Source organism: Dermacentor silvarum, chromosome 10 (genome assembly GCF_013339745.2).
Source record: "Dermacentor silvarum isolate Dsil-2018 chromosome 10, BIME_Dsil_1.4, whole genome shotgun sequence".
NCBI classification, from domain to species: Eukaryota; Metazoa; Arthropoda; class Arachnida; order Ixodida; family Ixodidae; genus Dermacentor; species Dermacentor silvarum.
The window spans coordinates 60,581,077-60,605,802 of NC_051163.1; positions in this window are offsets into that span (position 1 = coordinate 60,581,077).

Genomic DNA, 24,726 nt, shown 5'->3' on the forward strand with positions numbered 1-24,726 from the left:
AATGGTGTTCAAAGTATTTAACCTTAATATACGAGAAATCACTGTCATGCGCGGAAGTACCAACCAACTGGAAGTACGCGAAAGTCATCCCCATACCAAAACGGCAAATCTGTCTATCCTCACATCCTACAGGCCAATATGTTTACTCTACACATTCGCAAAAACCCTCGAACATGTAATTTTCAAACACATTTCCACCTCTCTTAACGACAACGCAATCATTGACGCAAGACAACATGGCTTCGGCGAGGTTTTTCTACCGTAACTCAGCTCGTAGAAACAGTTCACGACTTAGCAACAGCTTTAGATAGACAAAGCCAAATCGAGTTATTATTTCTCGATTTTGAAAAAGCATTTGACCGCGTCTCTCACTCCAAATTACTGCTTAAACTAAAACCCATTTTAAAGCATTCCTCTCATTACGGAAACAATAATAGTCGAGTGGGCCGAACGGCGCTCTGCCGCTGAGGCGCCGCGTATGGAAAAATAGTGCGAGGGCGCTGCGAGCGAACTGGATTTAGGGTGCCTCGATGCCCAGCGCCGCCGTTCAGGGTGGAGACAACCCCGCTGGCGCTCAGACTCAGCTACGCTTGCGTTCATAAATAGTGTTACTCGCGGCGCACTTCCAAGTGCTTTGCCTTGATGAGGATTTTTTTATCGGTATCGCATCTGCACATCTTTATAACCAATAGCCGTTAGCTCGTCGAAGGTCCAAGACGTAAATGTATGGCACCGGGAACATGCCCCAAGTTGCCTAATTCAATCACATTTAATATGACGTGTGTATGTTTGAAATACGCAAGATTTTTTTTTTGCGCTTCGATGCTTGGTATATAAGGTTTGCGACCCCCTGTGTGTGGAAGTTTTTATTTTTCGCTGTTGTATTTTGGTTTACACGTCACGCCTCCTTTACCGTAGCCAGCCACTCGCGCACGGCTGTTAGATTCCCTTGCGTTGCGCGTGCTCTTCGCGTTCGTTGGAATTATTTGACGATATCTACGCGCAATTTTGCTTTTTTTTGCCCCCAAAACTGTGTGCTGACAGGATTAAGCTGGTGTAAAAATAACTGCAATCTGAAAATAAGGTTTACTTAGTCCTGTAGAGAAAAATGTAACGTAACTTGTCTGTGTCAATCTTGCGTAGTACACACAAGAAACCAAACGGTGCACAAAATACATTTACTTATAATGTCTAGTACAGTCAATCATGAAAGAGATATGTACATGAAAAATTATATGTACTGTGTGGCACCTGAAGGTTATGTTGAAAGACGAGATAAAAAAAATTCGCAAGGTAGGCTCGACACACACAATTCGTGATAGGGAGAGTTTTTTTTAAATTTATTCATTACATTGGGGGGGGGGGGGTTCAGGTGAGTACATCAACCTTATTACACACAATATAAATCGAAAACAAGAATACAAACAAGAAAACGCAACCGCGGGTAATATTAATCAAGATATCTAGCCAGAATACATCAGCTACCATCGAATACGTCGCATCAGCCAAACACATCGATGGCGAGTACAGAACATTTTATAAATGACTATTAGAACACTGATAACTACATTGAAAAAATAAACAACACTGCATACATCTCGCGTACAAAAACCGTAAATGAAACTAAGACAGTCAAATACAGATTATCAATGTTTTTCACTTCGAAAATATAGTCCATGGTGATGTAGGGCTGTTGACTTTAACAGACGGCGCCCATCCTGTCGATTTCCCTCGTACTGGTCCTCTTCAAAGTGTTTCTATGTACAAGTAAAACAACAAAAGTGATTATTGATATGAAAAGTTGCCTTGTAAATACAGAGAACCCATTACAGTGCTTAAAAATAAATTTTCGCAGAAGTAATGCTGTATTACCTCGCTTCACACGTTTCGAAGAAATGCACAGGCTACAACAGGCACCATGCCAGAAAGCGCCGAAGCATTTTGGTCCCATGATGCCCCTTAACTCTACTACACCTGGGCATACCGTGCACAGGCATTTAAAGACCGTCACAGTACCCACTACGATCGGGAATAAGCACGAATGAGCATCGGCTTACGAGCACCACGCTACAAATATATTCGTCTAAAAATCAGCTATATAACGTAACAACCCGAGACCCGCAAGATATCTGCTGAGAATAGAGAAAATCACAATGCTTCGCTTGCCACGTACACAACAGCCGCTCTCCCCAGAAGAAGCACTGCGTTCTTTAGTCCCAAATAACCAGTAGCGAAAAAAGAAACTGAGGAAAAAAAAAAAGAAACAAGAGACACACGATGTGTGCTTCCCGTGAAAAAGTAAAATAGGTGGTTTACATGACGATTTGTAGCTAATGTAAGGCTATTTCGCGGCGAAGCATTTTCGTCAGTCCTTAAAATAAGGGTACTACTCGCATAGACTGCGCCGATCAAAACGGCAAAAGCTTATGCGACGCGCGCTCGCAAACCATAGGCTACTCAGCATCGGTGCAGTGCTTAGTTCGTGAGCGAACGTAGGTACGTGAGCGAGGATCAGAGAATACTTTCTTATTTAAATGAAAAACACGATGCGATAGTCTAAATTTTCTTGACACTTACCTCGCAAATGTAGGAGCTATCCGTTGCCTTCCAGTGATACCGCTGTACTTGGGCTTCCCATCTCTTCCTTCGCTCTGGGTCCCGGGGGAAGCGTAAACAACGCAGCCCTTTACGCGTCGATCCGGTGCACTTGGGAACACAACAGCCCGTCATGTCGACTCGATGCGCTTGACAAGCTTGTCATTCATGCGGCTGAACACTGTCCAGCAAGTAGAAGCGTCAGCGAAGCATCCGCGCGCACTGTGTCTCGAACTAAGCACCGGCACCAAGCACTCGCAACCGCTCGCTGTGACTCAAGATGGCGTCGCAGCGAGAAAGCGGCGGCGCGGGGGCGGTCAAAGGATGGCACCACCCTGAACGGCGGCGCTGGCATCGAGGCACCCTAACTGGATTGGGGCGGAGACGCGCTCCGCGGCATCTTCAACGTACTTTCGCTGCGGGCGACGAGGCCGATTGCGCATAGTACGCTCTTAAAATAGTGCTTTATTTGAACTGCAAATTTATGTTTACACCATTCTGCCAAACATATATATTTGAGGCAGGGATTGTACAACGCGACGTCTTCAATTTTGCTGTCGTTGTCAAGCGCGTCGTCTGCTAGCGAGCGCGGGACGCCCAGTTTTTCTCGCAGAACCTCTGTGCAGTACATTTTTTAAAAATGTTTTAGTTGCTTCAGTGTTCCCATGACTCTTGACGGCCGGTACCAAATGTAGTTTTAGCCAGGTGAACTGCTGTTTTTACCACTGTCCTCTAAGAGTAACTGGTATCTCCGCACCATGAAGGCTACGTTGAAAATTTTATTATTGATACAGTGTCATCTTGCGCGCGCTTCTTGTTGCTGGATATTGATCACGGACTATTATCGAAGAAAACAATATTATACCCTAGTTACACGGGCATGCTAACCACAGTTAAGACGCACCTCAGTTAACCGGACTGAACTATGGTTACCGTCAACTACAGTTGACATATGTTACACGGGAAAACCTGTCCTCAGTTAGAGCTGTTAAGCGGGTCACGTGATACTCAGTACTGCGAATGAAAAAATAATTGTTTAGCTGTTCTTTCTAATTATTTTGACAGAAAAATGTATTTCCTTTAAAATATATCTGTCCTGTTAGCATCTGCACTGTCTGAGCATATTGAATGAATTGCTTTTGCGGTGTTTGGCAGCAGTTAGAGCCAGTCAGCCAACGCCTGGCCAAGTCTAGTTCGCGGTTGGTACGAAAGCCAAGGCAATCCATTGCTCGATTGGGATTTTCTGCCGAGTGCGCTGTGATTAGCTGTGATTTATTAGTTCGTTGCTTTTGTGTTTTTTCTAGACTGTGTACGGTATTGCTTCGGTATGGCGTCTGGCGAAGCTGCTTCGCTGTGAACGGCACTTCACCGACAGGCAGGCGTGCGTTAAGGCTTCGCGTCATTTCATCGTAAATGCGCGCATTTCGCGTGTTTGACCGCAGCGCGGCAAGATTGTCTTCCCAAAGGCGTATGTATCAACGACTGTGTTGTTGAGACAGACCAGTTGACACGTCTTTGGGAAGACTTTTCGGCCGTCACCTTCGTTGGAGCCGCGCCGCCTTCGTCCATCCGCATGGGTGCCGCCATTTTGTCTGTTTGCTTCGTTAACCTGAGCTAACTGAGGTGGCCAACCTCAGTTTGCAGTGACCATGGTTAGTGGAATAACCGCAGTTAGGCTTTCCGTCTAACTGGGTGTAACTGCGGTTGGCCGTAACTGAGGTGCGTCTTAACTGCGGTTAGCGCGCCCGTGTAACTAGGGTATCAGAGTGAAATAAACCAGGTTTATTAACTGCGTGGCGCGAAGAATGACCAATGTGTTTCTAGGTAATTAAATCCAAGGGTACATAGACATATATATTCACGACATATATGTAAGGGAAAAAATAACAAATCTTCTAAATGCAATAATTGAAAAAGTGAGAACTCCCGACGGAATAAGCGCACGTGTTTGCAGTAACAAGCACAATTACAAGTGAATACTGCAAATAAAACTCGCATTCGCAGAAATAATATTCATAGCAGGCAAAACCATCTTGTGTGTTTGTGTGTGTGTGTGTGTGTGTGTGTGTGTGTGTGCGCGTGTGTGTGTGCGTGTGTGTGTGCGTGTGTGTGTGCGTGTGTGTGTGCGTGTGTGTGTGTGTGCGTGTGTGTGCGTGCGTGTGCATGCGTGCGTGTGCGTGTGCGTGCGTGTGCGTGCGTGAGTGTGTGTGTGTGTGTAAGTCTCATTGATATACTGTACGACGCCGAATAGTCATTTTCGTTCGAATGTAACGCATGACAGCACTATTGAAGTCTCAAAGGTGAATGACTGCATGCAAGTGAGGACTGTTATTCCGAATGATTGTGCTGCCGGAGAGTCGTGGCTGTTGTGCAGAGGCGCAGACTCCTGAGAGAATTAACGGATGGGTGGTAATAAGTCCTGCTTAACAAGTTCCTAACTCTCAATCAATATAAACGCCCCGTTTTGGGGCAGCCTGTAAATCTGCTAACTTGATTCAAACAAGGATTTTTGACAGTCTCACCATGTTTTCAACCCATTAAAACTGAGTGCCCCGTATGGTACCACATTTATCTTCTTCAACGAACGCAACATATCTGCACATATCTCTAAGTGTATGTGAGACATGCCGTTCCTTTAATTGTTTTATTATGGCCGTTATGATAGCGCACCGAATAACTGAAAGCAGCCGTTTATAATATACAAGCTGCTGAGTTGAGCGGTCATACATTTGGGAACGGCATTACATTTATGCATGAAATGTAGGATAAGCGTAACATGTTTTTCTCGGAAATCAGACTCGAGAATAATTTATGTTGTTACACCCCCAGAAACAAGCTGAAGAACGCAGCCACCTGCTTTTTTTCTTTTTTTTAATATAAGCAAATTCATGGGTTTTACGTGGCAAAACCACGATATGATTAAGGTACCCGGCTTATATAGTTTTTGCCACCTGAGGTTCTTTAACGCGCACCTAAATAGAAGTACACGAGTCTTTTTCCATTTCGTTCCCATCGAATTCCGCGACCTGGATTGAACCCGCGAGCTCAAGACCGTATCCACTATACACTCCGCACTGCACTTTTGGGCCGCTGATGGATGACGTAAACAAAGTCGAGGAGCACGCCATTGTGCTCGCTGCAGACTCTCCATTTCCGGTATCGCTGGCTCCGATACCGACATTTCGTCGTGCCACACTTCCGCGGGTAATTGCGCGTTTCGAGATTCCAAAGTTGATATAGCTTGTATGGAGAGTTTGATTAAATTTTCCTAGTTGCGATAAGCCCGCTTAAAATTAGTTCGAAAGGGTATTTCCGACTATGTACCACGTATCACCCGTCACCCAGTGCCCGCCACTTGCGACGGCCTGTCTCCGAAGGAACCGCCCCTTTATTTCAAAACCGCTATTTTATAAATACCACTTAAGGACGGCATTCTGTCCCCACGAGGGTTTTGACGGGAATTCAGGGCGCAGGCTCCTTTCCCAAGCGTATCACCCCTGAAAGAAACCGAACGCCAGGCCGGGGTACGCTTGTACCCATTTGAACCAGTGGGTGCCCGGCGGCGGTGGGAATCGAACCCACAACCTCCCGCAGCCGAGGCGGGCGCTCTTCCACGGGCGCTCTTCCCCTGTACATCCACACATGCGCCACGCATGGACTTCTTGGCGCTCCCCCTAGATGACTCAGCGTGTGCAAAGAAGGTGCAATATCGGTGGGAAAAAAAATGCAGAGCCCTCATGTCACGCTGGGTGAGGAGGAGACGCGCAGCTTCGGACGTGCTATCACGGGTGGATGGATGCTATGAGCGTCCCCTTTGAAACGGGGTGGTGGGTTGCGCCACCGAGCTCATGTTATTATTTTGCCTAATGTCCTACCTTTATTTTTGAGAAACACACCAATACAAAGAATTCCAGGCATCAACCTTTTTGAACCAATACTATAGTGCCTAGAATGTAAGTATATTCTAGGCACTATACCAATACTGGGAACTCTGTTTCTGTACGTCTCCATTGTTTGTGGTCTCCCTACTTTGCTGCCACCAAACCTCCAACCGCCTCTTACTAATCTCTACAGCTGACATGTTTCGCGCGGCGCCCTAGGGTGCCTCGATGCCAGCGCCGCCGTTCAGGGTGGTGCCATCCTTTGACCGCCCCCGCGCCGCCGCTTTCTCGCTGCGACGCCATCTTGAGTCACAGCGAGCGGTTGCGAGTGCTTGGTGCTGGTGCTTAGTTCGAGACACAGTGCGCGCGGATGCTTCGCTGACGCTTCTACTTGCTGGACAGTGTTCAGCCGCATGAATGACAAGCTTGTCAAGTGCATCGAGTCGACATGACGGGCTGTTGTGTTCCCAAGTGCACCGGATCGACGCGTAAAGGGCTTCGTTGTTTACGCTTCCCCCGGGACCCAGAGCGAAGGAAGAGATGGGAAGCCCAAGTAAAGCGGTATCACTGGAACGCAACGGATAACTCCTACATTTGCGAGGTAAGTGTCAAGAAAGTTTAGACTATCGCATCGTGTTTCTCTGATCCTCGCTCACGTACGTACGTTCGCATGTTTTTAGTATTTAAGAGTTTTATAGTGTTGGCGTTGAACGATGCGGATACATGTTTTGTTTCTAAAGGGGAATCGGATATCTATTTTGCAAGAAACTTGGCATTTTTTGAAATTTTGTAATGGGACAGTTATTGTCGACCGAACGCTTCCGAAAATTTCGTAGAAATGCGGCAGAAATATTACTTACTCATTTGCCGTAATTAGTAAGAAATTGAAGTCAAAGTTGTTCCCGCAACGTCGGTCGCTTTGGCTATGATGTTTGCCATCCTCCGCCTTTCTCTTGGATAATTTCGATCCCTATAGCGCCCTGTACCAGGCCGCACCACCTGGCGCCAGCATTGCCGTACGGTGTAGGGACAGAGGGTGCCCCGGGCAAGCGTTCCGATAGGCTGGTTTTTATTCTTTCGCACTCGTTTATGGCATTTTCGGCTGGTCGTTCCGGAGCGTTCTAGACTTCTCTAGCAAGCCGCCGTGTCTTCGGCCGGTTCAACAAGAGCCTTGCGTTCTGCTGGTTCTTCACGGTCACTCACCTCTCACGCCGAGTGCTCTCAGGCACTCCGAGCCCTGTGGTCCGAGCAGTCTCCGAGATAGAAAGCGCACGGCCGCTGGATGTGGAAAGCGTTTCCCGCCACGTAATCGCAGTGCAGGGTCGCCGCTGTTGGCGACGGCTCACCGTAAGCGCTGCATGCTGGCATCTCGAGACCACCGTTTTTCGCGGCAGCGCCGGGAGCTTTAACTATGGCATTACAGGCCAAATCGGATGGTCTCGCATCTGGTATTGCGGAAAAATGTTAGGCCTAACGTTAGGAGACAGGAAGAGAGCGGTGTGGATCAGAGATCAAACGGGGATCTGCTAGCCGCCTGGTTAGCTCAGATGGTAGAGCGGCTGCCCCGGAAAGGCGGTGGTCCCGGGTTCGAGTCCCGGACCAGGACGAATTTTTCTTCAACTGCGAGGCTTTCTTTCGAGGAACCCGGTTGGGTTTCCATTGTAGCAATTGCTACATTTGGGTGGATGTCTCAGTTTCCCTTTAATTACTTCTCTCCACCTAGCGGATTTCCGCTGAACTATTACGTCATATTATGACTGGTAGCTTAAAAACAAAAGTGTGCAACCATCGCACTCTTTTGCGTAGAAACACAATGGGCAGGCAAATAAACTTGAGAAGCTAAGGACCGCGTAACGAGAGACAAAAAAGTTTTGCCTAACGTTACGTGACTACGAGTACAGTACGTGGTATTGAATAGAACGCAAAGGGGAGCAGGCCACATTGTAGTGGACATTAAGAGGAATAAATACAGCTTCGCAAATCATATAATGCATGTGGCAGACAACCGGCGGTTCATTAAAGTTTGAGCAGTGTCACGGCAAGGAATGTCGAATTAGTAAATTTATAAGCATAACATCAATTCGGCTTGCGCAAGACGCGAGTAACTGGATATCAACTTGTGCTCACTCCGATTTGTGCTAGTCAGACAGTGCAAAGCAATATATTTGTGCGCTGTTTTTACTGGCCAACATCGTTCTTAGTCATAAACTTAAAACCATCCTAATTATGTTAAAACTTATTTCTGTTTTCGTAAGTATTTTTGTGCCTTGGTTCAATTAAAGGTGTCGGACGTTTCCTCTATAAATATTGAAGTTATTCCTACGTGCACTAGAAGGCTTTTACTTATGCTCAATTTGTCTTATACCAGAACTACAAAATGTTGTTGTTCTGTCACTTGGGAGTTCACGATGATATCGCTTGTAGCCACCTGCCTCCAATATTTTTTTAATCCCACTTGAAAGCTGTGATGAACGGCTTACTTTTTCAAGTACGCCGATTTGGTCACATAGCTATCTAGCAATTTAGTAATGGCCCAGACGCACTTATTTTTATACTAATCAAATCGATACAACACAACAATAAATTGCCTTAGTTTGCTATTTGAAAATGCTTGTGCGCACCTGAAGATATCTCTCGTAATTCACTTTGTTCAGGAGCAAAATATTCAGCCTGGCAAAGATTACCGTTCACAAGTAGCATATCTGCAAACCAAAGCAATTGAAACTGCACGACTGCGGTCGCATAGAATATAAAAAATGGCGACTTTTCAAATGTGAGCTGGGGCAGCACTTTGAAGCCTAATTTTAATAAATAAGCTGATACTCCACAAACAGACCTCATAGGTGTTATGTAAAGCATACCAACAAGTTCGCATAACGTCGTGCGGATGTCGTTTATAAAGTTGCTGTTAGCTGCGGTGCAGACAGGTCGTTACAGCAATCAGACACTGAGCATAAAGCTTCCTTGACCGGCGAAACACCGTCACTTTTCGTTGCAATGTCACCGTTGCAAGTGCACTGTGAAGTTCGCAGAAAGTGCGGCGTTGTTCACTCATAAAAACAGTGAGGCTCGCAGTATGCATGCTCGAGGCTTGGCAGGTTACTTATAAAAGTGGTAGCACGTGCGTAACTCAAGCCTCGATACACAAAGGGGTATTCTGCCTTATACAGTTATGTCTTTGGCGAGTGCCCGTACGTGCCCGTGATTGGCAGCTTGAAGATAATTTATTGTGTGTGTGTCATAATTGTGTCATAATTTATATCATGTAGTGAGCGTGTATGTGTACGTTTTCCTTGTTTTTTGTGTCCGGGTTTGTCCGCCTACCTTTCTTTAATTATTCATGAAATCACAAGAGTTGTCTGCACTACCTTCTCAATGGAAATACTACAACATATATGGCCGGCTGGCCTTGTGAAACGTAAACACTACGGGAAAAAGCAACACGATTTCGTGAAAATACCGAACTTGTGATAGTGACACACCTGCCCATTAATAAGGAACGGTGAAGTTTCCCAGACCACCTCACCGTCGTGTAGATATCGGCTCAGTGCAAATGACAACCTGGTGTCCGGCCATCAAGGTTTGTGAGTATTTTCAAAAACATAGTGGAGGCTGGGAACCGGCTTTAATAAAGGAGGGTCCCTGTCGGAAACGTCCAATAAAAAGACATATTAAATGGCGATGGAAATTGTTAACCTTGAACTATACAGGTTCATTTTTACGTTTTAAGGAATTTATAGAAGTCTCCTGTGGCAGGTAGTCTAATTCTTGTCATTGGGCAGGGTTATTCGATGAGGCGGACATTAGTAGCATGGGAAATCGAAATGCATATTCAACTAATTAAAGTTCACAAATAACTACTTACTTACGAGACATATTTCAATTTACAAATAGCAGCCGGCGAGTTTGTCAGGCGTATCCTCTTGGAATGAATTTCCAGAATGACACCAGTTTAGAAATATGCGCCATCAAACTCACTGTAAAAATGCACTGTTTCTTCACTTATTGGAGCGATGTAACGTAAAATGATTCCAAACTATTTTTATTCCAATTTCTGCAATCAGCCTCCACGATTGGTGAAACATTTTCGGGCCACTCCGAACTTCACCTGTCTGTCACGCGACATCACGAAACTCACCAAAACTCACCACGTCAAAGTGACATGCACGCGAAAAAAAAGCATTAATATGCTGAACAAAACTGAAAATTTTTCTGAATAGCCACAGACTGCCCCGTTCCGAAAGGAATAGAAGATGGCTAAGGCCCTCGCTACTCGCACCTGCCGGTGAGCATGTGGCTATTTGCGCATGATAAACGGTCTTGCGTGGCAGTAAAACGTTATCGAGCCCTTTCGGCATGCATACGACATCGCTCTGCCAACTCTTCCTTGCTGAGGATCCGTTCACGGTCGGGCTCGACTGGCGCGCGCGCTCGCTTCTTACGGCCTTCTTACCCGTCGGGGAATTAATGGGAGAGTTTCTCCGCACGTTTCGCCACCCGTCGGCGCTAGGGGCGCTGCGACCCTGACCCTTCCTCCCCTGCCACCGCGTGCATGCGCTTGCCTTCACGCTCGCACGATCGTTTTCCCGCGCATTTTATTCGGTGCTCAGTCAGTGTTGTTCAGTATTCAGTAATTTGTGGGCTCCTGAAGACGGTCGTACAGTCTTTAGCACGCGCAGCCACAGTCAAGACATAGCGCCGTTCATTGCGCATCGGTATATAACTGCTGTGATGTATTGCTGTGTTCCATATTGCAAGTCGCGTTCCGGGAAAACACCCGATGTTACTTTTCACCAGTTTCCAAGCAATGGGTTTCTAGCCTCAGTTTCTAGCGCTTTTGGACAAGATAGTGTTTTTCGATAAAGCCTCCGAACACCTGCCATGCAGGAAGAGCAGTCCAGCCCCATTTACAAACGCTCCCACCTTGAGCTGCCCTGAAGGTGTTTACGACAGCCATGCGAGACGATCCGCAAATCTAATTGCCGAAAAGTTTCTGAGAATACTCCTTGTAAATCACTCAAACGAACTGACTGACGAAAACGACAAGCCTTCGGCCTATGTACCCAAGTCGCCAAGGAAACACTTTAGATTGTAATTCCCGACCAGGAAGCATTTTTCAACCGCACAGCTTTCCTATATTGGAGACCATATACGTGTGATCTTAGTACCTTCGCCCTGAACCAATGTCAACAACAGTTTAGAGCTTTCATAAAATTTCCCCTATCGTTTCGGAATTACGGACGTCTGACTTGCCATATTCATTGCCCCTGTTCTTCGAGTTATCGTTTAAATTGCATTCGTTTTTCGACCTGCTCGCTTCTTAGTTAGTGCGGGTGAAGAGACGTCACCGCGGAGGTCCAATTCTCCGACAAGAAAGTATTCTTCAACCGCGAAGCTTCTTTTTGAGAAAACCACATGTTTTTATAGCTTGCTGATGCAATCAAATCGAGGAAATTTGACTTACACACACGTTCCTCGAGTCTTGCGGATTTATGCAAAGCTATTCGCCCTCGCTCAGTGATCTCTTAGCTTCCGGGACACTTATGTGAGCTACTGTGTCCGCAAGTTTTCGCCTGAAAGTATGGCAACCATTGTAATACCCTTGTCACAAGGCACGTGTAATGTCATTCGCAGCGAATGAGATTAAGTGTTAATGCCATTTTTGTTGCTTCTACACGGGCATAGTGAATGACATTCACAGCTAATGGCATTCACCCATTGAATTAGTTTCCTGAACTCATTCACCCGTGACTTGTGTAATCTCGACGCTCGGCTTGGCAAAAAATGACAAAATCGATAAGTTAAAACGAAGTGTAATATATTTTCAAATAACCATCCAATGTTTACCATTGTATTGCTAACAATATAGTGAAAATATCACTTGCCGGTTTTTGAATGTCTTGCTGAGGATTACGACATCCATGATTTATGGCGGGTATTTAAAGATAAACTGCTTGAGCTTACGGGCAAGTATGTTCCAAGCATAGATTCCACCAGACTCAAAAAGCGTAAGAAACCCTGGGTGAATTCGTGTATTCTCAGAATAATCAAAAAAAGAAAGAGCATTTAATAGATACAAAAAAATGAAAGTATGTATCACATAAATAAGTTATCTGAAGTAACACAGGAGTATAAGTTTGCTATAAAAATACGAAGCAAGAGTACTTTAAGACACTCAACGACAGAATGAAATCTAATCCTAAACATTTTTGGAGGTTTTTAAAAGGATGCGGATCAGATTTTGTAGGAATAAATGAAATTTTTTGTAATCAACAAATAATTACAGACGATACTGAAAAGGCAACGTGTTTCAATACATATTTTCAATCTGTCTTCCTACCTAAATACAACTACAGCCCTACTCCACATGCAAGCACACTTCCTTTAATGGAACAAGTTGAATTAAGCGTTGGAGGCATTGAGGCACTCCTAAAGGTCATAGATGAAACCAAAGCAAACGGTCCGGATGGTATATCTCCACGTATACTAAAGCGGTGTGCTACACCTATCTCGATGTACCTTTTTGTAATCTATGTGAAATCGCTATCCACAGGTCTCTTACCTAATGATTGGAAAACTGCTCAAGTTGTACCTATTCATAAAGGGGGTTCGAAAAGAGATGTCGCGAATTACAGGCCTATCTCACTTACATCCATCTCGTGCAAAATCATTGAGCATATTTTATATACCGAGATAATGCGTCACATAACAAATAATAATATACTAATCAAAGAACAACACGGGTTTCGTAAAGGTCTATCTTGCACAACTCAATTAGTTGAGTTTTACCATGAATTGGCATTCGATGTTGACGAGGGAGGACAAATAGATTGTGTCTTTTTAGACTTTCGCAAGGCATTCGACACAGTGTCACATCCACTTCTTCTTACTAAACTTAAAATGTTAAATATTAACTCAAGTGTGCTCGCATGGATTGAAAATTATCTTTCTCAGCGTCGACAATGTGTTGTTTTGAACGGCAAAAGCTCGGCATACGCGGATGTGACGTCAGGAGTCCCACAGGGCTCAGTCTTAGGGCCACTTTTGTTTTTACTTTATATCAATGATATTTCTATTGGTATCTCTTCATGTATATGGTTGTTTGCCGATGATTGTGTTGTTTACAGGAAAATTAAGAGTGAACAGCCATGTTACAGTTAGACTTAGAATGTATTAATACTTGGTGTTCCACGTGGAAGATGAATTTGAATTTAAAAAAGTGCGTTCATGTATGTTTTACAAGAAAGAAGAAACGGATTGTAAGTCTTTACCAGATAAATAATACCCTGATAAAAACCGAACCTATATACAAGTATCTAGGTGTGACGTTATCACCTGACTGCTCATGGTCTGCTCATGTGGATGATGTCATTGTAAAAGCTGGTAGGGCACTCAATTTTATTCAGAGGAACTTGAAATGTTCACAGACGAACCTAAAGAAAACTGCTTACTTAACATGTGTGAGACCGATTTTAGAATACGCCTGCGCTGTCTGGGACCCCGCGCAAAAAAAAAACTTGGTTGATAAACTGGAAAGAATTCAAAACCGAGCTGCTAGGTTCGTCCTGGGGCGATATGGGCGGAGAGAAAGTTGTACTCAAATGAAACAGAAATTGAATTGGGAACCGCTTTCCTCACGACGGAAAAAGTTGAGACTAAAGTTTTTACACCTCATATTTAATAATGAGACAGGAATTAGCAGTGAAAGCTACTTGAAACAACCACATTATATTTCTAGGCGTAATGACCACTCTCTTAAAATCCGCGAGTACCGTGCCAGGACGAACTTGCTTGCGGATTCCTTTTTTGTTAAAACTATTGTGGAGTGGAATCAGCTGTGTGAAGAGCAAGTGTGCTGTACGAATGAAGATTTGTTTTTTTCCCTCCTGTAACCCCCCTGCTATAACGCCTTCGGGCAATGCGGGGTAATTCTTGAATAAAGAATAAAGAATAAATAAAATGTAAACAAGAGGCACGATTTGTAAGGTCTCGTTATCAGAGCCGCCTGCCGATAAACATTGCCATCGATTGCGAATGCCATTTTGTTTACCCGTGTAGACCGGGAACGCAAGACTATGGTGGCCAGCACCATAGAAAGACCGCAATTACATTCGGTATGAATGTCATTTACTGCAAATGACATTACATGTGCGGTGTGACAGGGGTATAAGTGCATACGAGCAATGAATGTTTATTTTCATTCCTCAAAATGCATCTGCGTTTGATGGGGGAGAGCTGTTCTCCTGGCGCAGGCATCTCAATTTCCCCAGTGAACTTAAAGAAGCTCGATGCATTAATACGGTTACACTGCATGCATTTATAAGAAGCCTAGACGAACCATTTACGCGTCCTTTACAATTAGGCGACTTGTTCTTGAATGCACGGTGAGGTAAGAAGCGCTCCCGACCCCATCTTCCAGCGTGGCGCGCTGGTTTAAAGCATTACAAGGTGGGTTTCTTTGTATCCGCATAATTGGCAAGTAGTAGTTATTCAACTTCGCCAATATTAAGGAACACTTACTGCACAAGCAGGCACGTGCCTGCCTGCTTGTGCGTCGCAACTGCAGTGCTCTGATGCACTCCGTGTGTTAGTCCGCTTGTGCATATTGTATACTCTTTCGCGAGCAAGTATGCCAGTGCCGTAAATGGCGCAGCGAACGCCTGCGTCTTTTCCATGTCCATCTTTAAGCCATGACTTATGACGCGCGAACTCGGACAATGGACGGCGAACGAGACAGACGTAGACGAGCCACATTTGTAAGCTGCACCACTCCGTTCTAAATTCTCTGTTTTTTGTTGACGTGTACTGAAAGTTTGTACTGTGTAGGTTGCTTATGCGCTCTGGAAAAACTTACTGAGTAGTCGCTTTCTCCCAACTTTTAAACGTTATACACACCATTCAGTAGTTTCTCCCAGTACCCACGGTAAACTATGCGGGGCACTGTGTTTTTATTTATTCCAAGTACGAAACAATGTTCTGAGTGACGCCTGATAAATGTTTATTATGTGTAGGTTCATTGCAGCCTTTGTAAAAAGTTACTGATTGAAGCGTTCCAGGGTGCCATACTGTCGCTAATTGAAATGTCCCTTATAAAAATGACTATTGAAATGTTGTTAGCATATTGTTGAGGATTGTTGACGCAATATCCTTTCAATAATGTCTCAATAGTTATTGAGCGTACACAACAATACCTCAACAATAAAGTTGTTGAGCGCTTCACAACAGTAAAGTCATTGACTAATTGTTGACATATTGTTGAATAATGTTGAGTATTATTGAGAATTGTTGAGCAATATTGACATTGAATATATATCGGAAACAGGCACACGTAGACGTGTGCGTGTTTTACACATACATATTGTTTTATTGTTCACTTCATCACCACTAAATATATATATAGTGTCACATAACTTGAACCAAAGGCCTATCTCTCGAGTTGTAACTGCGGGAGCTTGTGGCAAGACGACGCTGTCGCAGGCGTTCCGCGCCGTTTGCCCTAAATTCAGGGTCGGCGGCTCTTCGCTGACGTTTCGCCTGGGCTTCGGAATCCGTCACGCTAGAATCAGCATGCTAGAATCGGACGACAATTAAGCTTCGCTTACTAGAATCGGAAGACAAGCTTTGCTTACGTAAGCGAAGCTTGTCGTCCGATTCTAGCATGATGATTCTAGCCTGACGGCTTCCGAAGCCCAGGCGAAACGTAAGCGAAGAGCCGCCAACCCTGAATTTAGGGCGAACGAAGCGGAACGCCTGCGACAGCGTCGTCTTGCCACAAGCTCCCCCAGTTACGACTCGAGAGATAGGCCTTTGGTTCAAGTTATGTGACACTCTATATATTTAGTGGTTATTAAGTGAACAATAAAAAAATATATGTGTAAAACACACACATGTCTACGTGTGTGTGTTTCAGATATATATTCAATGTCAATATTGCTCAACAATTCTCAATAATACTCAACATTATTCAACAATATGTCAACAACAATTAGTCAACGACTTTACTGTTGTGAAGCGCTCAACAACTTTATTGTTGAGGTATTGTTGTGTATGGTCAATAACTATTGAGGCATTATTGAAAGGATATTGTGTCAACAATTCCTCAACAATATGCCAACAACATATCAATAGTCATGTTTATAAGGGTTTAGAGCACTGCAATCTCTGCGCGCAAGCGAACAAGCCACATGTATTTTTTTCCCCCGTATGTTAAGGGCTTTGTTATAGATGCCGCATGGCTGCTAACAAAACGTTCAAAACTGCTCTGTTAGATATTCCTAGAACGCTCTACATCAGTTTCATGGGAAGTTTTGCCTTAAACTACCTAACTGCGAAGCTGGTGATAATGAATAGTGCAATCAAGCAGAACACTAAAAATGGCGTGACATATTCCATATAACTGCCAAAAAGCTGCATTGTATCGCGACCTCGTAGAGAGCTGCGGTACATTTTAAAACGCTGGCGATATTTTGCGGCCGCACCATACATTTGCATAATGTGTACGCCTACCCACCTGTCCGCGGTGTTCAGCTTAAGTCTACGTTGTCTAAATTACGAATAATTTCATGTCGTGCGCATTACTTGCTGTGCCCTCACGTCCATAAAAGCTGTTTCTCTCCTTGATGTGCTCTTTGGACAATCGTAAAACACAGTGCTAAACAAAAACGGGGGTATCGCGAGATGGCTTGTCTCTGGTTGCGAGAACAGTGATAACGCGACGAGTGTGATACCGGTTGCAAAGTAGTAGCTCTAAGGTTGCGCGGAGGCGTTCAGGCTTTGTGAACGTACGTGTGGAGCAGCAGACAGAAGCCGCAACATGCAGACACCACGTGTTTTATATACATGATTACTGCATGCTACGTTTGCAATGGTCCTAAATCGCATACAGCTCTCCCAATTTTCGGCCTATACCTTACTCCTTTCGACACCTCTAATTTATGGTTATCTTCTGTTTTTCACAACCTCTCATTCTGTGGGCCCCTATCTTACTCCATTCAGCACCCCTAATTTATGGGTATCTTCTGTCTGTATTTCACAACCGCCCATTCTGTTTACGTGAAGGAACACTTGAATTGATTCTGCTAGCCGCGGCAAAATTGCCGTTTCTCACGTTCGCGCATCTTGCGGCCGGTAAGAATTTTAGGTCGGTGCTAGACTCGGCTGGATTACTATGCGGAATTCCACAGAATTCATTTGCCATACTCACTGTGCCTGTAGTTAGACTTTTTTAATAATTTGTTATTTGTCTATGTATCTCTTGGCCTTCTGGTTAAGTCAGATGTGGAATGACCACCCATCAAATACATTATTGCCGGTTTGATCCGCGGAGGAGGAAGAATGTTTTGCAACTGCACAGCTTTCTTTCGGAAAAAGCTTCGTGCTAAACTTGATTAGATGACATTTTCCCCTCTGATGGGCCTTCCTCCACCGTACGAGGTTCGGGGGAGCAGGTTGCCCATGTTGATTGTCGCTGTGCTTGTAATAATTTTCGATAGATTCATCCTCGCTCGGCGGTCTGTTTGTCTCCTGGTTAGCTCGGGTGCGGAACAGACGCACAGGAAAGACAGTTCTTTCTGCAACCGTAAAGCTGATTCTCCGAAAAACTTGCGTGGGCTTTCTTTGCAATTTGCTAAAACCCTCAGCTGGATCACAATTTTTTCCTTTCATAAGCCTTCCTCCGGGCTTAATGAGTTATGCAGAATATTTTGCTATAGTTAGTATCTTTGTTTCGAACTGTATATTTCCCCTCACTTTCGGATATTCGAGCCTACTGGTTATCTCAGATATAGAGCGTCAGCCTGGGAAAGGCGTTCTGTCCCGGGTTCAAACCCCAGACCAGGACGAATTTACTGAGTGGCTTTATTTCCCAGAAACCCGAATGAGTTACCTTAGGGGCTTTCTCGCACACTCTCCTAGATAACTATATTGGCCCCTTCACCGACCAGGACCCCGTCCAGGACGCATTTTTCAACCGCACAGCTTTCCTATATTGGAGACCCTATACGCGTGATCTTAGTTCCTTCGCCCTGAACCCATGTGAACAACAATTTATAGCTTTCATAAAATTTCCTCTACCTTTTCGGAATTACGCACGTCTGACTTGCCATATTCAGTGTCCCTGTTGATTCAGTTATCGTTTATTTGCAATCGCTTTTCAACCTGCTCGTTTCCTGTTTAGCGCGGGCGAAGACAATAGATTAGCTGAAGGTGCAATCCCTCGACAAGAAAGTATTCAACATTTTTATAACTTACTGACACAACCAAATAGATGAAAATCTTGACACATACACGTTCCTCGAGGCTTGCGGATTTATGCAAAGCTATTTGCACTCGCTCAGTGATCTCTTAGCCTTCGAGCTGGCTCACCCGTAGTAACCAATTTTGAAAGGCGTTGGACCCACGTTCAATCCCTATACGAGTGCGAAATTTTCATGGAAAATTAGTTTCAAGGTACGCGCGCGGGGCTGGATTACAACTAAACATTTGTCCATGCTGCAGAATCTCGCCAAACAAATTTCTCGTATTCATGTCCCCATTGTTTAAGTGTAATAATTTATGCCAAATTTTTCTTTAACTGCGAAGTTTTGTTTTTTAGTAGCCGGTATGACTTAACGTTCGACATTTCATGGATTATTTTCTCCCTTCTCAAACTCAGCAGAACTCACTTTCTATATTTAGTGTACTTGCACTTCAGTTCACGAATTCACTCTTGCTATGCGATCGACCCGCTTCCTCTTCATGAATTTTCCTACACTTGCAAGATTCGGCAGAAATTATCTGGCATATTCATTTGTCTATTCTTCAAGTTGCCTAATAATTGACGCGCAGCCGTATCTTGAGAGTGATCTGCGTCGGGGGCAGCGGCTTGTAGCTTTGTCTGTGCCGTGTGTTCTCGGCGACCAGTTTGCGTTGAAGCGATAGACAACAATGCGAAGGTCACTTCGCTCGCTGCTGTTGCCGCGTTTCCTCAAGCCAGCGTTTTGGCGACGCGTGTCCACGGTCACAGTGCGTTGTGTTCATGTTTGCTGTGCGCGCTGACACCATGCTTGTTAATTTGGACGCCAAGCAAATGTTTACAATTTGATTGATGCTTCCCATTTTGGGCAAAGCTGCGACTTTTTCAATCACCTGCGGTGCTTTCTTCCTGTAAAACACTTTCAGGTTTCATTGCTAGGTTCATGGTATCGCTGTAAACAAAAGGCCATATGGGAGTTTTAATACGTGATTTGCGCTGCATACTTACCAAATTTAAATATTTACTCCGATATATGCGAGCAAATACTGTCATTCTTTCATTTACTCCAGTCACAACATTCGGGAACATAAAGACGACATGCCATTATTTTATTCAGATTTTAAAATATAAACTGCCCACCAAAGCAGGTTGATCATATGGCTGAAGGTTTATTTACATCAGTAAAGTGGTTTTCGTGCCAGCCTTTTGTGGGACTAGTGTTTTTTTTTGTTTTCGCCCACTTCATTCCAGAAAGTGTACTAGACGCGTCTGAAGCTCAGTTTATCACAGCTTCGTGTACGTTAGCTGTGATCATTTTGCTGACAAGGCTGAATGCAAGAGCAACGTTTCCAAGTGCAAAAAAGGCTTACGTAAGACGGCAAAGCTCCTGGCCTCTAGAAAACGCAAATGCATCCTCAGGAAGTCTCCGGGATGTCGGCATCAAGGCATTCGTACATCCTAAAGGATCTCCTGCATTAATCCTTGAAGGCTCCCGATCTGGTCCATTTGTCCATCCCAAGTAGATGTTAACATACCGGGTACATAGATTACCATTTTAGGATGACGACAGGACGTGTTCCAAGGCACTACTGTGTGACACTGCAATTAGAGGGCAATTATTATGTGTCACGTTGCTCAGATAAGACGCGGATAGAAGCAAGGTACGAAGATACACGAAGTTTGTGCGGTGCATCTTCGTTCCTTGCTTCTTTCCGTGCATTTTACGTGCAACGTTACACGTACTAATGGAACACCAACAGACCCAAGTAGCAACCCTAGCAGAGGGCAATTCATTACAAATCAGGTTAATTGAAAACTCAAAGCTTTGTAATTGGAATCAGTTTGGGATGAGCTCATGTACTCGAGCATGTGCTCTGCAATTGAAAATGTGTGTATTGCACTACTTGACAGAAGCAGTAAACACTGCGCATGTAAAAAAGTATAACCGAGCTTTCTGGTTAAAAAAATCAGGCACAACGCTGCCAAAAATAAATACAGTAAGTTTGCAGAGAATGAAACTATATGTGCAACTGTAACTTATGCAAACAGATGTCCAGTAATGTCCAGTAAAAGAGCGAACGCAATGTGGCTAAATAATTTTCCAAATTAGCTCGGGCGCCCTGCATCAAGCCAAGCCCAAATGACCTTGCACCTATCTATATTTACGCCACAAGTAAAAATACTTCCAACAATTCCTGCTCCTAATGAGAACTTTAAACATGCTCTAGACACCTGAAGTTGTCAAAGTGGTTGTAAAAAGATGACGCAGATCCAATGCACATTCTGGATTTTATGCGAAGCTAGGCATAAGTGGCGCAGGTAATTAACTACTCCACTTTATTATGTACTGTTTACGCTTATCAATTCCACCATTCTCAAGCTATGCCAAAATACCAACGGCAATGAGATGTCGAGGCAGAAATGCCATGACGCCGAAGGCAATGTTTAATATTTGTTCATGGAATAATTAGGGTTTCTATACATGTGTCTGCGCGGCACGAACCCAATAGAACAAAGATGGGGGAGACCAATTATAAGCACCAATAACATTAAATCAATTGAAAATTATGCGCTTTTCTATTAAAGGGTCTATGCACTTCAGAGATGCCTATGGGACAACCTACGTACATTTCTTATGTAGTAAATTATTTGAAAACACAGAACATAAATGCGCTCACTGCACTACCTTGTAGCTGAATATTGACATTTTCAATTTCGGACTTGTTCGCTGTCGCAATCGTTGGTCTGACACTTGTTGCCAGATACATTCATATTTTCAGATGTATGTGTACTCCTAAAGATGCTTCAAACAATTATTCATTGTGTCTAACGCAGTACAATGAAGTAATATGCAGGACATGCAAAACAAGACAATGTACGTGAACCACGTTCACCTGCTGTAGGCAACTCTTCTCAAAAGGGTATGAAAAAAAGAGCTCCGTTGAAATATAGCAACGAGAGACAGTACAAACATGCACTATATTGTTTTGCGAGTACTTACTGTAGATAACATCACAAAATGCGAGTGCAGAGAAAGCCTTTTTCCTGTTTTCGTCCGAGCCAGCTGTAGCTTACAGCCACCTCTTGTGTCATTATAGCATCCAGGATACGACGCGTCGTAGTGCTAGCATTAGAGCCTCTTAACGACGAAGGTTCCGTTAGCTGCAGAAAAAAATACAAACGATAATAATGTGAAAATGTGTTATTGCACACAGTAGACCAATTAAAACTTGTACTCATAACAAAAGCACGTTTTGCTGCTTGTGTTGCTACATCTGTTATATGAATAATTGTTTATAACGAGGTAGCACTAAACACTTTTATTTTTTTTATTTATTTATTCAATATTGCGGACTCAAGGTCCAATCAGAATGGACAATACAAATACAAAGGTGCAAAAGCCAAAACAAATATCATCAAAAGAGCAATACCGATAAGGGATCAAAAATGGGGACTCTCAATCTGATCACGTGCCTCAGTAAAGCAATTCCAATCATGTATGAAAATTGGTATATATATATATATATATATATATATATATATATATATATATATATATATATCATTTTTCTTATTTTTCAAGGACTATACATGATTAGAATTGCCTTACTGAGGCAATTCGGGCGGATATATATATAACCGCGCGCTTTTTATTAACTTCTACTTTATCAATGTCTGTTCTAGTGAAAGGATACCAAATTATAGATGTGTAATCTAATAGTGGCTGCACAATTGGCTTAATTGTAAGAAGGCGAACCTCAGGTGTTAGTCTCAAAGCCCACCTGCGAAAGAAAAGGCCTTGATCGGCAGAATTTCACAGTTTTGATGTTTTTGTTGCATTTAAGATGTTTAGAAATCCAAACACCAAAATATTTTATGTGCTCAACCTCAGATAGCAAGACATTACACGCCGAGTACTGAAAGTGCAGATTGTTACGCTTGCGCGAAATTTTCATAAATACAGTCTTGTCAAAGTTGATAGCCATTTGCTAATCACTAGACCGTTTCACAACTTTTTCAAAGGCTTCATTTAGTCGCAGTTGGTCACTGACGCTATCTATTTCTGAATACATTACAGAATCATCCGCATAAAGGCAAACTTTCACGGGAATGTCATGAACGATATCAATAATAAAAACAACAAAGTGGTCCGAGAACCGAACCCTGTGGAACGCCCGAGTCGACGGGAAGCCTCCGAGAGGCATGGTTTTTAAATGAAGCATATTGATGTCGGTTAAAAAGATATGCAGAAAGCCAAGTGACAATTTTGGCATTACACAGAGTAACATCAAGTTTGTGGAGTAGATTTTTGTGGGAAACCTTGTCAAAGGCTATCGCAAAGTCCATGAAGATTGCATCAACCTGCTTACCTGAACTTAGCGAAGTTCATGTACAGTAGTTATAATTGTGGGCATGTGGAAAATCCTTTTCTGAAGCCATGTTGATGGCATGATAATATTTTATTCTTGAATGTAACTCAGTAATGTGGTTATGTATGATATGCTCCAGAAGTTTGCATGATGTTGAAATTAAAGACGTGGACAAGTTCAAGAAGTGCTGCTTATTACTATTTTTGAAGGCAGGTTTCACTGCTGCCGTTCTCCAGTCGAATGGAATCTCGCCTTCAGTTAGTGATTTAGAAAACAATAAACTCCGATATTTAGAGACACATGGCGCATAACGCATTAAGAAATTATTTGGCAAACCATCAGGACCGGGTGATTTCTTAATATCAAGGTTAAGGAGCATGCTAAGTGTTCCATTCTCATTACTAGTAACGTCCGACATAGGGGGGGGGGGATTATGAAGTATGAAAGTATGTCAAGGAACCATTGTCATGTGTAAACACAGCCCTAAAATGTAAGTTAAATGCCTCTGCTATTACTGCCATATCATTACTCAAAACACCATTTACGACTAAAGCATCATTAATTGGCTTACTGGGAGAAATCAGCCTCCAGAACTTTTCCGGAGATGTTGAAATAAAGTTAGGAAGTTTCTACCCAAAGTAGCGTTGCTTGTAGCGTTCCAGAGCAGCAGCGTGTCTGCGCTGCTGCTCTGGAACGAGTCAAAACTAAACGAAAGCATGTCCAATATGGCGACATCATCTGTGCGCGAGAAGTTGAGCACGGAAGTGAAATCAACGCACTTGTTCACAGAGACGCCCGAAAGGGTTAACAACACAGCAGAATGATCGGAAATTCAAGGCAGTACTCCGCACTTTGCCCCGCAATAGATCCACTTAAGAAAAACAGATCCAGGATGGAGCAGCAGTTACCTTGTATTCTAGTGAAACTGTCAACTACTTGCCGGAGATCAAAAGAAAAATCATAGCAAACAACTGTTCCTGTAGCTTGTCATTAGAAACATTTAGTGTGAAGGTTGACCAATCCACCATTTGGCATATTGAAGTCTCCGCCCAGAATTAATTGATCACCAGGCTTCACATGAGGAATCGGGTAACTTTGCAAATGAGCAAAGAAATCAGGAGAGGAATTAGGTGGTCTGTAAAGTGCTCCCAATACATATACAATACATACAATTGCACCATAAGCTTTACAGAATATGCCCTCATTGTTCGGTGTATCTGGGATTCTCACTCCTTAAACACTTAAGCAACACCCTGCCTTTGCTTCCTCGATCTTTCCTGTGCACACTGTACCCCGAGGAACAAATTCACTACCTTTTATAAAATCATTTAACCATGTTTCCGTGAGAATAATTTCAGGGTTATGGGTCACCAATATTCGCTCAACTTATGTGAATTTGTTAACAAGACTCCGGCAGTTCCCGTTAAGCTCCTGAGGCTTCGGTACAAAACGTCAATTTTGATTTTTCTTTCGTTGAACACGTGCTCCTTTCTTTTCATCCCAATCAAGGATAACGCCGTCTACGGTCAATTCATTGTGCACAAGTTTGACTTTCGAGCCATTATTTCTTTCTAGAGTAGAACTGTTCCAAAGCTTCTTTCAAATTTCTCGATCTGTACGCGAGAAATCTTGCGATATTTAAACAGCT